The 14,224-nt window shown below is 38.6% G+C and overlaps 1 long non-coding RNA gene across 1 annotated transcript; it reads left to right on the forward strand.

Annotated features, from left to right (window-relative positions):
* The first annotated feature begins 47 nt into the window (after window positions 1–47).
* On the forward strand, window positions 48–12,807 carry LOC118352535 (uncharacterized). Its single transcript, XR_007406561.1, has 3 exons — window positions 48–324; window positions 2,621–2,676; window positions 12,347–12,807. It is a non-coding gene; the product is annotated as an uncharacterized LOC118352535 (long non-coding RNA).
* The last annotated feature ends 1,417 nt before the right edge of the window (window positions 12,808–14,224 follow it).

The following is a 14,224-nucleotide window of genomic DNA, read 5'->3' on the forward strand; positions in this document are numbered from 1 at the left end:
TGATACTGGTTCCAACAATATGGCAGCTGGCTGAGGGCCATGGAGGAAATTACCAACCAGCCTGGGACCTCCACATAAAGGATGTGGTAACAGTGAGCGTTGATACTTTTGGTTCTGTTTTTTTCTTCTCTGAAATTGTCCTCTGTTCTTGAGTCATCATTGTGGTTGGGAGGCTGAAGGGAGCTCTGTGTTTGGGGGCACTATACACCTGCAGACTGTTGAGGCGACGTAAGGAAGCAATGACAAGACCACCAGAAATGATTAGGGAGCAGCAGATTGGAACAAGAGAGCAAACCACACGAGAGGAATGCGAACTTCATCCAGGTATTTCTCGGAATTGTGCAGGGAGTTTGCATTTCCTGAGGCAGAGGAGTTTAAATTTGCTTGTTTGGATAATAAGTGCATTGAATCATCACAGAGGAGAGAAGAATCTTGGGAATGAATTACGTGTCTATGGTACTGCAAACCAAGATATGGTATGTTTATGATTGGAAGGGTACGCGGAATAAAAACACATGGAACTAAGTCTCTGATCAGAGACAATGACGATGCCCTCTCTGAGGGGAAAAGCTGGGCTCACAGGAGGGATGTGGGATTTTGACAAAGAGGTCTTACAAATTGAGTGCTACAGAGCAAGCAAAAAGGGGACTAAAGAGTGTAGAGCTGATAGGAAGACTATGAGAATGAAGACATCAGTCTTTAACATCAGCCACAAGGACTTCTATCCCTAGAAGAATCTATTAAAAATACAAATCTGATCATATCACCCATCTACTTGAAACACCTCAATGGTTTCCCATTGCTTGTAAGATAAAGTACAAAATCCTTAACCTGCTTGGTAAGATTGAGCAGGCCTTATATCAAACTTTTCAATCCCAGTTCTTGTCACTCTGCTCTATGGTCTTGCCACATCAACCATTCTGGGTATGTATTTATTTATTTATTAAAAAAAAACCCTGCAGTTCCTTTAGCCCTGGGCCTCTGGACAAAGGTTTTCTTGCCTGTGTGTCCCTCTTGCTTCTTCTCTTCAAACTCTCCATCTAAGTATCAGATAAAAGGCCATTTTTTAAAGCTGATTACCTTCAGCTTCCCAGACCAGCTTGTAGCCTCTGTGCCTCCTCCTTCATACTATTCATCCAGCAAATACTTGTTGAGCCTGGCATCATTACGTGCTTGAGAGATACAGCAGTGGAGGCAACAGACACAAATCCTTGTCCTCCTCACGTTGGAGTTACTGGTTTACTCCTTGTGTTCTCTGTTAGACACAGCTCGACGAGGGCAGAGAACATATCTGTCTTGTTTATCGTTTTCTTTCCCAGCACATAGCACTGAGCCTGGAAAACTCTAGTGCTTAATGAATAATTGTCCCAGGCATGAACGTTATAGAAGTTGGAGATTCTCTGGGGCTAGCCATTTCAGGAATCTGCAGGTCTTGAAATATTTTGGTGGATAGTTTTAGGATAGTCGATGACACATAATGATTGATTAAGCTTGGAAAAATCACAAAACTTGCTAGGAATTATAATTGATATAAAAAGATAGCTTGACCTATTAGGTGCACACATTTCAGGAATTCAAAGGCAGATCTTGATTTTAAATGTTTTAAGGGGATTTGATGCGGAAGGGAGCAGGGTGGATGGAGGGCAAAAGCGCCCTGGCCCCCAGCAGCCTGTCAGAAGCTGTGGCTGGCCTCCTTAAGTGCTGATTTTGGGAAGCATTTTAAAAACAATCTCATGTTTGTTGGGGGGCAAGCTACCACTGGAGAATGTTTAGAATTTGTATTTCTTTCATCTCTGTTGGCATGAGAGAACAGAACTAAGTGCGAAAGCTAACTTTGCTTCAAAAATGTATTCTTTTGCAAATTAGTTTTTAACTGCAAATAAATACTGGTTCAGAATAAGAAGTTTGAAAGAATAAATAAACTTCTAGACAATAAATTCCGTGAGGATAGGGCCTGCACCACATTCATCTTTGAGCCCTCACTACTGAGCACCAATCTTGACAATAATAAATTACCTAGAAGTATTGCTTTTCCTTTCATGAATGAAGAAACATGATCCTTGAGTGGGAGAGAAAAATCATATTGCTTATTTTCATTAGTATAGAGACCAGAAATTTTAATTGGCTAACGTTTTCATATTCATAGTTCATGGATTATTTTGATGTAGATACAGTCAGGAAAAACAGTCAACCAAATTAAAATAAAATGTTTTAACTGGATTGCATTATAATATTTATTTATAGCCTATCTAGTCCTATAAGGAAATCACAAATATGACAAAATAAGACATACAAAACAAAAACCAGAAAAGAAAATTACATTAAGAAAACTTCTTGGAGAGAAGTCATAGCAATTCAGCATGACACTTAGCTCTAAGTCTCCTGTTACCCAATGCTGGGAGGAAAACACGAGAGGGTACCTCCCTCCTCGTTGTCTGGTAGAAGGAAGCATCTAAGTTCATCCAGAGAGAGAACACTTGTCCCATCCCGAGGTTCGAGGTAATTTATCCTATGCCTTTGTGAAGAAGACACTAAGAAAAATAGGGGCAAGAAACTTCATGTCAATTTTATAAATAGAGATGAAAAGACAAATACACATGAAGCCTTTTTTTTTTTCCAGTTGTGGGTGAGAGATGAGGACAGAATGTTGTGTTTCCATGAGAGCTATCCCTGAGGGTAAGATGAGGAGTTTCATGTTTCTCTGGAGTGAGTAAAATTTGGGGAGGATTAAGAAGAGAATATTTTGTATCACCCTTGGTGCTGAGTGCCTCAGAGTCCAGGGCCCACCTAGTGCCACAGAAGCCAAGGCTGAGGTGGGTGAAGGCTGCCGCCCTGAGGGCAGCAGGGAGGGCCAACCTGCATGTGGGTGTTCTGAGCCTTCACCCCTTCTCTTGCCTCTGCTGCTACAGCCATATTCCTCAATTCCAGGTTTGAAATTTTGGAGCTTCTTTCCCACTTTTCCTTCCCTTTGAAAGGAAAGTTCTGCTGGGAGGTAGGCAAGTTTATAGCATGGCTTACTTCTACTGAAGAAGCCTTTTCTGACCAAGCCCTTTGGAAAGCATCCACCTGCCCTGAGTCACACTTCATTCTACTTCCCTGGCTTTGTGTTTCTCAACAGCACTTCTATTCCACTACCTGGGCTTTGGTTTCTCAACCGCACAATAAGTTACTATATAACTTATTTCTTTATTTTGTGTATTGGGCAGGATTGTAACAAGACACAGTATCCTTGAACCAGGTGATTGGAGCACAGTATAATAAAAGAAATATTGACAGAGATGTGGGCAAGGTTTAGGGACACCAGCAAAGACTCATGTAGTGTGCAGGGCTGGCAAGAGTGGTGGGAAGGATGGGGAGCCACTGACACCCCCGGGCCTGGAGGGGAAAAATGAAAGAGCAATTTACTAGAATTGAGAGAAAAGTCCAGAAAGGATAGCAGCTTGAGGAAGACCACTTTTGGGAGAAGGATATAGCTGTCCCATGATGAACAGGAAGTCCACAACTTTTTTCTCCTCTTGAACTGCAAGTCCCTCCCATTGGCCAAATCCAACTGGAGATGAGAGGGCAGGTGAGCTTGTTGATGTGGTCTGTGGAGATGCATAGCTCAGGGTGGAGAAGGCTGGAGGGTAGGTCAATCAGAGCATACAGAAGATTGCCACTGTATTTCATTTCCTTTATTTTTAAAGACTTTATTTAATTATTCATGAGAGACACAGAGAAAGAGACACAGACAGAGAGAGAAGCAGGCTTTCCGCAAGGAGCTCAAAGTGGGACTTGATCCCCGGACCCTGGGACCATGCCCAGAGCCAAAGGCAGACGCTCAACTGCTGAGCTACCCAGGTGTCCCTCATTTACTATCTCCATCTCCAGCTGGATTGGGATTTTTGCTTGGTTTATTCTTTGCTGTGTCCTCTGTACCTGAAGCAGTGCCTGACTCATAGTTGGTGCTCAATGAATATTTCTTGAATGAAGAAATATCAGTTGTTTTAAAGTGAATTTAAAAACTCAATTACAATAGTATAGCAGTAACAGGCTATTTATGATATGTTACCGTGGGAGATACTTTTTTATATTGGTTCTCTTTATCTCCCTGATTTATATGAGTAATAAATGCTTGATACTTAATTAATCATATTAATTATATATACTTAAGTTCCTGGACTCAATTTCCATGTGTATGCGTATATGTACGCTGGGAAGGGCTTCCTACCTAAAACCAAGCAGTTCTCAAACACTAGTAGGGTGTCCTACAGTTCAACTCCGTTCTGACACTACCTACCTGGAGATAGCAACAGACTCCATAGGTTAGGGACTCAGTCCTACGAGACTGCACCCTGCCCACCCCATGCCAGTTATAAGTCCAGCTTGTCATCTGTGCTTCTGGCCAACTAGCTACAAATCAGTGGTTCCCAGGACCTCCTCAGGTTCAATTACTTTGCTAGAGCAGCTCACAGAACTCAAACATTTTACTTATTAGATCACTGGTTTATTAGAAAAGGATACATTTCAGGAACAGCCAGATGGAAGAGGTATATGGGCAAGGTATATGGGAAAGGCTCAAGGCTTCCAACGCTCTCCCAGAGCGTGTCATTCCCCCCAAATCTCCATGTATTCACCAACCTGGAACTTCTTCAAACCCTATCTGTTTGGATTGTTGTGGAAGCTTCATTACATAGGTATGACTGATTCAATCATTGGCCATTGTTGACCGTTCAACCTCCAGCCCCTCTTCTGTGGAGATCTGGGGTAGGACTGAAAGTTTCAATCTTCTAAACATGTAGTTGGCTCCATTGGCAACCAGCCCCCAACCTTTTTTTTTTTAATTGAAGTTCAATTTGCCAACATATAGTATAACACCCAGTGCTCATCCCATCAAGTACCCTCTTCAATGCCCGTCACCCGTCACCCAGTTACCATGCCCACCTCACCTTCCGCAACTCTTTGTTCATTTCCCAGAGTTAGGAGTCTCTCATGGTTTGTTTCCCTCTCAAGTTTTTCCCACTCAGTTCCCCTCCTTTCCCTTAAAAACCCTTTCACTATTTCTTATATTTCACGTATGAGTGAAACCATATGATAATTGTCCTTCTCCAATTGACTTACTTCACTCAGCATAATACCCTCCAGTTCCACATCAAAGCAAATTGTGGGTATTGGTCTTTTCTGATGACCTTGTGTGCATTCCAAAATCCATGTTGTTAGCATAACAGAAGCCACTTTTATCACTTTCAACACAGGAAATTCCAAGATTTTGGTGGTCTGTGGGCCAGAAATGGGGATGAAGACCATATATATTTCTTATAATAAGTCACAATATCATAGATATAAACTGTGTGTATGTAGTCCCAACATGGTGTATTTAAAATTATTATATTATTAACACTTTTGAAATGATTTTCAACTGGATTTTGAATGACTATATTTAGAAGAAGAACTTCCTGCACTGGCATTTTCTGTATATTAATAAAATTCAAATCATTAAATCATCTTTATTTCATATGTGCCTCATGTTGCTGAGGACAGCATTATCTTATTAAGTCTATGCATTTCAACAAAGAAATGCTCAACATAAAACATCAAGCACAACAACATTTATACTACTAAACTGGTAAAGATTTATCACAGAGACAACTGTTTTGACCACACTTCTGCTGGGGCAAAAAAAAGGAAGGTCAGTGATTTATGTGAATGGACAGATGGGTCATAATATATTCCTTCAAAGTGATCTAATTTGGTCTCTGACAGCCTGTAAAAAGAAGTGACTCAGAGTAGAGTGTCCTTCACTGACACAAATGCGGCCTATGATGGAGGAGCTTCTCTACTTTCCTTGCCCCAGGGCCTGGGCAAGGGTTGAGGTCTTCCTCTCAAGGAATTGGGATCACAGAGCCTAGGAATTACAAAGATCAGGAGCAACCCCTTGTCTCACCTCAGGGAATCTCTAGGATACCAATGCCATCTGCCAGTGTCCAAAGAGCTCAACTCAATATGGCAGACACGGTTGAGAAAATGAGCAGGTCTCTGCTGCCCTGGCTGAATCTTGTGAAATCTTGAGACTTGTAGTCCACGGATTGTGCTCCTTCTAAGACAATTTGGCGGTGTTGTGACAGGTCTCCAAAGTGAGAGTGGTAGATTGTACTAATCCCCAAATGGCTGTTGCCCTTCCATGGGGCACTGCTCTCTGAAGGGGGATTTCACATTCCCTCCATGTTGGTATTAGGAGTGGCCGTATGACTCGCTTTGTTGAGGAAGAGGGGAAAGGAAATTTAAGAATGAGCTTGAGTTTTGTCATGCTTCATTTGCCTCTGTCACTGTCTTAATGTTCCCCAGAGACACTTGCTCCTTGGCCTCATCCTGCAGTGCAGCTGACATAGTGCAGAGTTGAGGCCAACCTACAATGGACATATAATGAATGAGAGATAAGATCCTGGTTGCTGTATGCCGCTGAGACTTTGAGGTCATTTGTTACCACAGCATAACCTAGCACACCTGACTGATTCAAGGAAATCACCTCTCTCCCTGTTCACGTTCACCCAGCCCATGGGAGGAACAACTGTTATTGTGGCCAAATAGCAGGCTTGTGGGGCTCACCAACCATGTAAGGCTGTAACACAATGAAGGCTGATGGAGGTAAAGGTGGGAATGTCCTATTAATGATTAATGGGGAATTATCAACATGCAATGTTTGCTTGCTGAGAAACCATTTCAACTTGAAACTGGCCAGAGCAAGGATATGCTCGTTGTTTCAGAGGCTGTGACTGGTTCAGCCTGGTCGTTTTGGGCTTCCTGGATGATGCATCGGAAGGGGGCCAATGAGGGCACTGTTACTGCAGGACTATGCCCAAGACATGGAAACCACTGGCATGTTTGGGCTGTAAGTACTGTCACAATGTAACAGTGACATCTGGAATTGGCACTCTAGAAGAGCAAGCAGTGGAAGCAGCAGGAGATGGAAGCATTAATAACTGTCAAGAGCAGGGCAGACAGGCTAACTTAATGGGTGAGCTCAGTCCACTCGGAGCCTGATAAGTCCTGTCACTCTCCCTTTCTACAGTCACTTCTCCTGGGAGACAAATAAATCCTATCCAATGACCTAATAAAATAATAAGGTTCGTCTGAGTTTTGACAACAGAAAATAACAGAGGACCTCAAATTCAGAGGGAGAGAAATAGGAGGCATTTTAAAATTGCTTTCTCGCCAGAATACAGGAAGGCTAGAGCTGAACACAAAGTTATTCTCCATCCACAAGTTGTCAGTTTTCAGAGAATACCCACAAATCTATGACACTTTATAGAGCTGTACAAAAGAGTTGGGTTAAGTGGTATTGTTTTTCTGTGGGGCGTTCTCTCTGTTAGGTACTTAAACAATATCTCTCTAGCATGAAATTAATTTACTGAAGGTTGATCTTTAAAATTAATTAATACGTGGCGTGGGCTTTCAAGCGAGGCCGATCCACATTTGAATCTCAGCCCTGCTCTCTAGACCTATGGCCCCGGGAAAGTACTTAATTTCTCTGAGTCACTTTCTTTCACTGCGTTGTTGTGGGAAATTAAATGAAACTACAGTGTATTTGGGTATTTGGCACAGATCCTGAAACTTAAGAGTGCAATCCTTGTTAGCTGGGAAAGGATTTATGCTGCCGGTGCACGTTAGTTCTGGTATGACTAACAAGGTACATTTGCTAATCATTATAATTAAAAGAATAGGTGACTATTGAGTTTACCATTTTCTCTATCGGGTCAACCACATGGTCAACCCAACCCCCAGTGTTTTGCTCTAAATATCTATATTAAATTTCCACATGGCTGACTGCTGGGTAGCATGTTTCAGTGACACCTTTCCTTATTTATTAAGAGCTGATAGTTAGTGTCACTGGTTAGTATCTGTTGGATTCAGCAAGCGTTCGGGTTGCTATTACACACAAGGCTTGTGATAATTTATCTAAGGCTATCCTCACTCCCTGCTTTCCTATCTTCTCTCCGTTTAACATCTCCAGTGTTGCTATTTCTGATCTGTGTTCTCAGGTTTATCTTTTCCAGACCCTCAGGAAACTTGTTCTGTCAACTACTTCTTCCTTGTTTATTGTCAATCTCTTCCTTTCTGCTGTTTCCTTCTCTGCTGGGACAGAAGAGAGAAAAATAAAAAGCATAGGAACAGCTGATACAAGTCAGGATCCTTCCCTAGGAAGCTCAGATGCTCCAGCTCAGGGTCAACTGATACAAAGAGCATGAAGGGGGAGGGTGTGTGGGGTAATGATCGGGATAATTAATTATATCTGATGGATCTGGACACTTTTTCCCTCTCCCTGTACTTAGCAGCTGACAGCAACCTCGCTGATTAAACTTGTGACAATCTTTCTTAAATACAGTGTATGAAATTCTTGGTGCTAGTCTAGCATCAGCTGTGGGTCTAGAGAAAGAATTGGGAGTCATCTAGAACTCTAGAACAAGTAGGAGGAGGAAAGAGAAGAGGGAAGAAAGAGACTTCAGCATGTTCTCCTATCGTAAATCCTAATAGTTTGGTTGGTGTTCCGCTACAGGTAGCCCACAGTCAGATGCTAGAACCAAAGAGGCCCAGGGAACTCTCACTTCCAGTGGACCAGCCACAGTATACTCTGCCATACTGGAAGTTGAACCCCTCTTCCAACCAGAGGATGCAGAGAGTTCCAACATTTGGATATGTTTTAAAATTTATTTTACTTTATTATTTTTTAAAGGTTTTATTTTTAAGTAATCTCTACACCCACACTGGGGCTCAAACTTTTAAGAGTCACATCTTCTGACTGAAGCCAGCCAGGTGCCCCTGGATATGTTTGTTTGTTTGTTTGTTTGTTTGTTTCTTTTTTTTAAACAGGCCCAGTATTGTCAATCTCTTTTTGAACAAGGGAAGAAAATGATCAAGTAATGAGAAAAGGTCAAATGCTCTACCGTAGTACTATTTGCTTTGTCTTATTAAAAATTCTGATATCTTATATTTTGTATATTTCAGTCCTAAACTGACAGATTCAGGCTACTCAAGGTAATATGTACACCACATAAGCCATTCAAAAATCATAAAAAAACAGTTTTTAAATTTCATGAAATAAATCCCATCCTTCATTAAGATAGTCTTGACTCTTCTAGATGCTTTGATTTCCATATACATCTTCAAAGCAGATTGTCAATGACTCTGCTTACTCTTTAACAGAATACTTTTGACCCACTCATCCATTTTGTTGAGGCTATAACATAAAAGGCAAAATGCAAAATATACCAAATGTAAACAACATTCAAATAATGCAAATATGTGAATCATGTGAAAAAATGCTAATTTTCCACAAGTAGAACACAGCGAGAAGTCACAACTTAAGTCTGAAGGCAAATGGGCTTGTTACTAGCTACTCACTACAGGGGAGAGAAAAGAGATCTATCTTGTCCAGAACCTTTGGATATAGTCCTTTAATTGATGGAAATGTGCAAATATGCAAATAATGTGAAAATAAGTTAGCAGAGAAGAACTTCATGCTATTAACTCAATATTACTGAGATGACATGCCCTTTCAGTTCACAGACAATTTTTTTTCACGGATAATTTTTAAAAACACAGTGGTTACTGGATTGTGGTGGGATTTCTATGAAAATCATTACTAATCTAGTATTTCGAGTTGGGGAAACATATGTGAACAATATGATTTCATCACCTTTTTCTTTAAAATTATCAAACTACCAACAGACCATTTGTTGGTCCCCCGGAGACCACCAGTTATCAATACAGCACCCTGGAAGAAACCTCGAAAGCCAAGGTGGCAGTGGAATTCCAGATAAGGTGGAATTTAAGGTTGAGAAATGCTGTATGCAAGAACAAAGATGCATAATTTTCGACTCACTAGAGGGAACAAAATAGAATAAAGAAAACACTATTATTTCATAAGCATTTTCTCATGTCGTAAAAATTTCTTCAGAACCTCCCCTTTAATTGGCTGTTTAATATTCTATTGTTCGGTTGGACCAGCAAACTGAATTCAACAGTATAGTTAAGGAGTTCTCCACTATGACAATGCAGCGGTGATTTACTACTAGGGTTTTTATTAAGACCATAAATCAAATCAATAGGCTGAGAAAAAAAATAACACCAATGGATAGTGAAAAGTCACTTGATAAACTTCATCACCAATTTCATGTTTTGCTATGCTCGTTAATAGTTTCTACAGCAGAGAGGTTTGTATTTCCCTGACAGTTTGAAAGACAGAAAAAATCCTTCTGAAAGTCTTTTGTTTTTTACATAATGATTTAAGAACCTCTGTTTCTAGGTGACTGATGATTACTGATCTATTCTGATTTTGACCTTCTTAAGTCAATTTTATTAAGGTTTATATTTTCATAGAAAAACGTCTATTTTCCAAGACTAAATATTATAACCAGGGCATTATAAATAGCTCTATACCATTGTTATTATTCTCCTTTCTATCTGCTATAATAGCTTTTTTGTCCCTATTTTTTTAGGGATTTTCTACTTGTCTTGATTCGATTTACCAAAGGTTTGTCCATTATATTTTTTACATTAAGAAGTTTTCCACTTAATATAAAATCTACTTTTCAAAATTCATTTCTGCTTATCTTTACCTACTTTTCTTCCTGCTTTACTTAGGTATTTTATTTATTAGATGATTGACTGCTGTTCATGTCTTTCAACTTGAGTTGGGTTATTTATTTTCATGTGTAATTTTAATGATAAAAATTAGATTATGCATTTTGCCTTCAGTGGAATTATTAATTCACTTCATAATTTTATTGAATGTCTACTGTGACAATATTTCAAGAACTGGAGATGACACTATGAACAAAAGAAAAAAAAATCCCTGACTTCATGGGGCTTACATTGGTAGAGGAAGGTGGAAAAGATACAGTAAATTATGTAGAATACGAGGAAGTGATAAATTTTAGGGAAAAAATAAAGAAGAAAGAGTAGATAATTCTAAGGGGACACGTAGAATTTGTAATTAAATTATTATATCTCAAGAATTCTTAATTTAATACCTTATTTTTGTCCAAATAGTATATCTTTGCATTCTTATTTCCTTGTCAGTACTTTTGAGAAGAATACTTTAAATTTTTTAACTGACTTTAGAATTCTTATTATTCTTTGCAGTTTTGTTGAATTGTGGTTAGAGGATGTGGCCTGTACAGACTCAGTGTTGGTATATATATTGATGTGTTTCGTGACCATGTGAGTTAGTATTGTGCCTACCAGGAAGTACCAGAAAACCCGATAAAGGGGCTTGCATGAGTAAGGGGTCGGTTCGTGTCCTGGAACAGTCCACAGTAGGAAGTCCAGGACTACCATGAAGGAACAGCGTTGTTTCTTTTTTCATGATCTGCTGATAGATAGAGATGGTGCTGCATCTTGGGCATTAGTCTATGTTCTAGGCAGGAAAAAGGAGGAAAGCCAAGAGGCAGTATCAGTGGGTTTGTGCTGATGTGTCTTTTGGTCAGAACTAAGCCACATGGGCACCCCCAGCCACAAGAGAGCCTACAGATAGAGACTGGAAAACTGAAAAGGTACCGATTTTGTAGAAAATAAAGTTTAGAGTGATGTTGGGTAGGCCAACATAGTGAATCTTATGCAGTGTCATTTTTTATAAATATACCCAAGACACAAGGAACTATATATTTTTACAGCGTTCTTTGTTCACCTAAATTTCAAATTCCTTATATAATTATTATTTTTTTGTATACTTGATCTGTCAAAAGCTAAAAATGGTCAATTAAGTCTTTATAATATATGTGTTTTTGTTTCTGCTTTTATTTTTAACAATCATACTTTCTATATTTTATTTTTTTATTTTTTTTATTTTTTACAATCATACTTTCTATATTTTAAAGCTATATTTAAAAATTATATTTAGTGCTTAAAGCTCCTTGATATGTTTGAATTGTGGACTAATGCCTCTGATACTGTTCCTTTCTGACTTGGATTCTATTTTATACTGCTTCTTTATTCTAATTTATCCTGCTTCCTCGACTTTACTTTAATTTACACTTGACTGGAAAACCTTAACCCATTCTTTTTTTTTTTAACCTTTGCCATTTTGTCTTAGTTCATCTCTTCTGGTTATCATATACTTCCTTGTTTACCCACTCTTTCATCACAAATATTTACTGAGTTCCTGTGGTGTGCCAGGCGTCCTTGATGCTGGAGATATGACAGGAAGCAAAACAAAGGGTATGACTGTGAGACCATTACATAATATCGAACAAGTATATCCCATGGAATGTGATCATTGGACAACTTTAATTTAATTTACTGGTACCACTTCAGATTTAGTCATGGAGATAGTTCTTTCGGTTGCTGATTGGTTTTTCCCTTTCTCTAGGTTCTGACATAATCGAGTCCAAAAATTACCTTAGAAGATGGGTAGAAGCGGTAACAGTGCCAGGAAACAGAGAAGCCAACAAATAATACTTTTCTCACAGAGAGTTCATTTGTAAAAAGCCTGATTGGGGAAAGGGGATAATCTTTGAATAGAGTTTAAATTTTGATTGTTATTTGACATGCCAATTACTACCTGAAGGTGATGAGTGGTCAGGGAACTGGCCTTAAACTTCATTTCCAGGGAAGGAAGAACCAGTCCTATATAGGTCTTTCTCATTTCCACATCCAGGTAGCTAGTCCCCAATGTCTCACTAAAATCTGTGGTCCAGGTTATGTTTATAAAATTGTAATTTTTTCAGATCTTCTCTTTCAGATTGATTTTACTACACACATTTAATTTTGTAACTGTATTTCCAATGATTGTTTATAATAAGTTCTTAATTTTCATATTCTCAACCAATTTTTTTCTATCACATGTTTCCAATTTGAAGTTTTTATTACTTTATATCCAGGGTAGAATACATTTTAAATTCTTATCTGTAGCTTAAGATTATGGTCAACAATTCATCAAGTTACTACATTCTTGAATCTCACAATTTCCCTTTTATAATTTGTGATCTTTGTTTCATGATCTTCTAGCATTAGTGTTGAACAAGAAAAGTTTGAGATGAGCCAATTTTCCTTCTTTGTAGAAACAAAATTTTTTGCCTGAAAGGTCATAGAAATTTTTCATTATCCTTAAAGTTCAGGAAATTTGCCAGAATAGTTCATGGTTTAAATTCATTAATTCTGTCTGGATTGTGGTGTACCTTTTTAATCTGTATGCTCAGGACTTTCTATAAAATTTTCCTTAATTTTAATACCTCAGATCCCTAGTTTTGTTCTTATGGACTGGCAAGCAAATTACAAAAGAGTCTCTATCAAAGCTAAATTCAAACATATGTTGTATAATTCTTTCCACAGTTCATTATCTTAATACAGAAATATTTGAGTAATAAGAGTGATTTGATAATTTAGTGAAGTCTACCTTTTACCTATAATACCAGATTTTTTAAATGTACCTAACAACTTTTAAGGAAGCCTAAAAGTCTAGATGGTAATATCATTACACTCCAGGATAAAGGTAGGGTAGGAGCGGAGAGCAAAGGAAGGAGAAGATGTTAAAGTACTTGCCTTATTCAGGGAAAAATAGAACATTCATAAGCTTAAGAAATTTGTAGAAAAATAAATATAAGGATGAATACACACAAGAAGAAAAACATAAAGTATAATTTTACATCATACAAAATTTTATTTATCAAGTGGAAGATAGAAAATCAGAATAAAATGCAGTAAATGGAAAATATAAAATAAGACCACATAAGTGTGCTCTAGTAAGCACAAGTCAAAATAAATATAAATGGGTTGAACTGATAAAAATTCAGATCCCTTCAGATTACATTAAAACCAACAATAACAATGACAACAAATAAGATCTGACATTTGTTCCACATGTTATTGGAAATTTATGCAAGACTAATTATGTAAAAGGAAATGGGGACAGTGGTGGATCCCCCAGACTGTAAAGGTAGCCTCAACATGGGCTGTGACACTTGCCAGAGCTTCATGATTTATATAAAGTAGTCTATATGGAATGGTAAGGGAAGATGAAACAGTTGAGCAATTAAAATGTGAGCCAACCTGCTGTCATGGGGACTCAGTTTGTGATGTCCCTCAAATCATATCAGGACAGAAGGAGAATGTGATGTAGTGGACCTTGTGAAACACTACCTAGATTCCCCTGCAGAGAAGGACTTGTTTGCCCCAATTTCTTGGAGTTTTGCTGGCAGACACAACATATAATTTTATTCCCAGCTAAACTATTATTTAAAATTGAGTA

This window comes from Canis lupus, chromosome 27, assembly GCF_003254725.2.
Source record: "Canis lupus dingo isolate Sandy chromosome 27, ASM325472v2, whole genome shotgun sequence".
NCBI classification, from domain to species: Eukaryota; Metazoa; Chordata; class Mammalia; order Carnivora; family Canidae; genus Canis; species Canis lupus.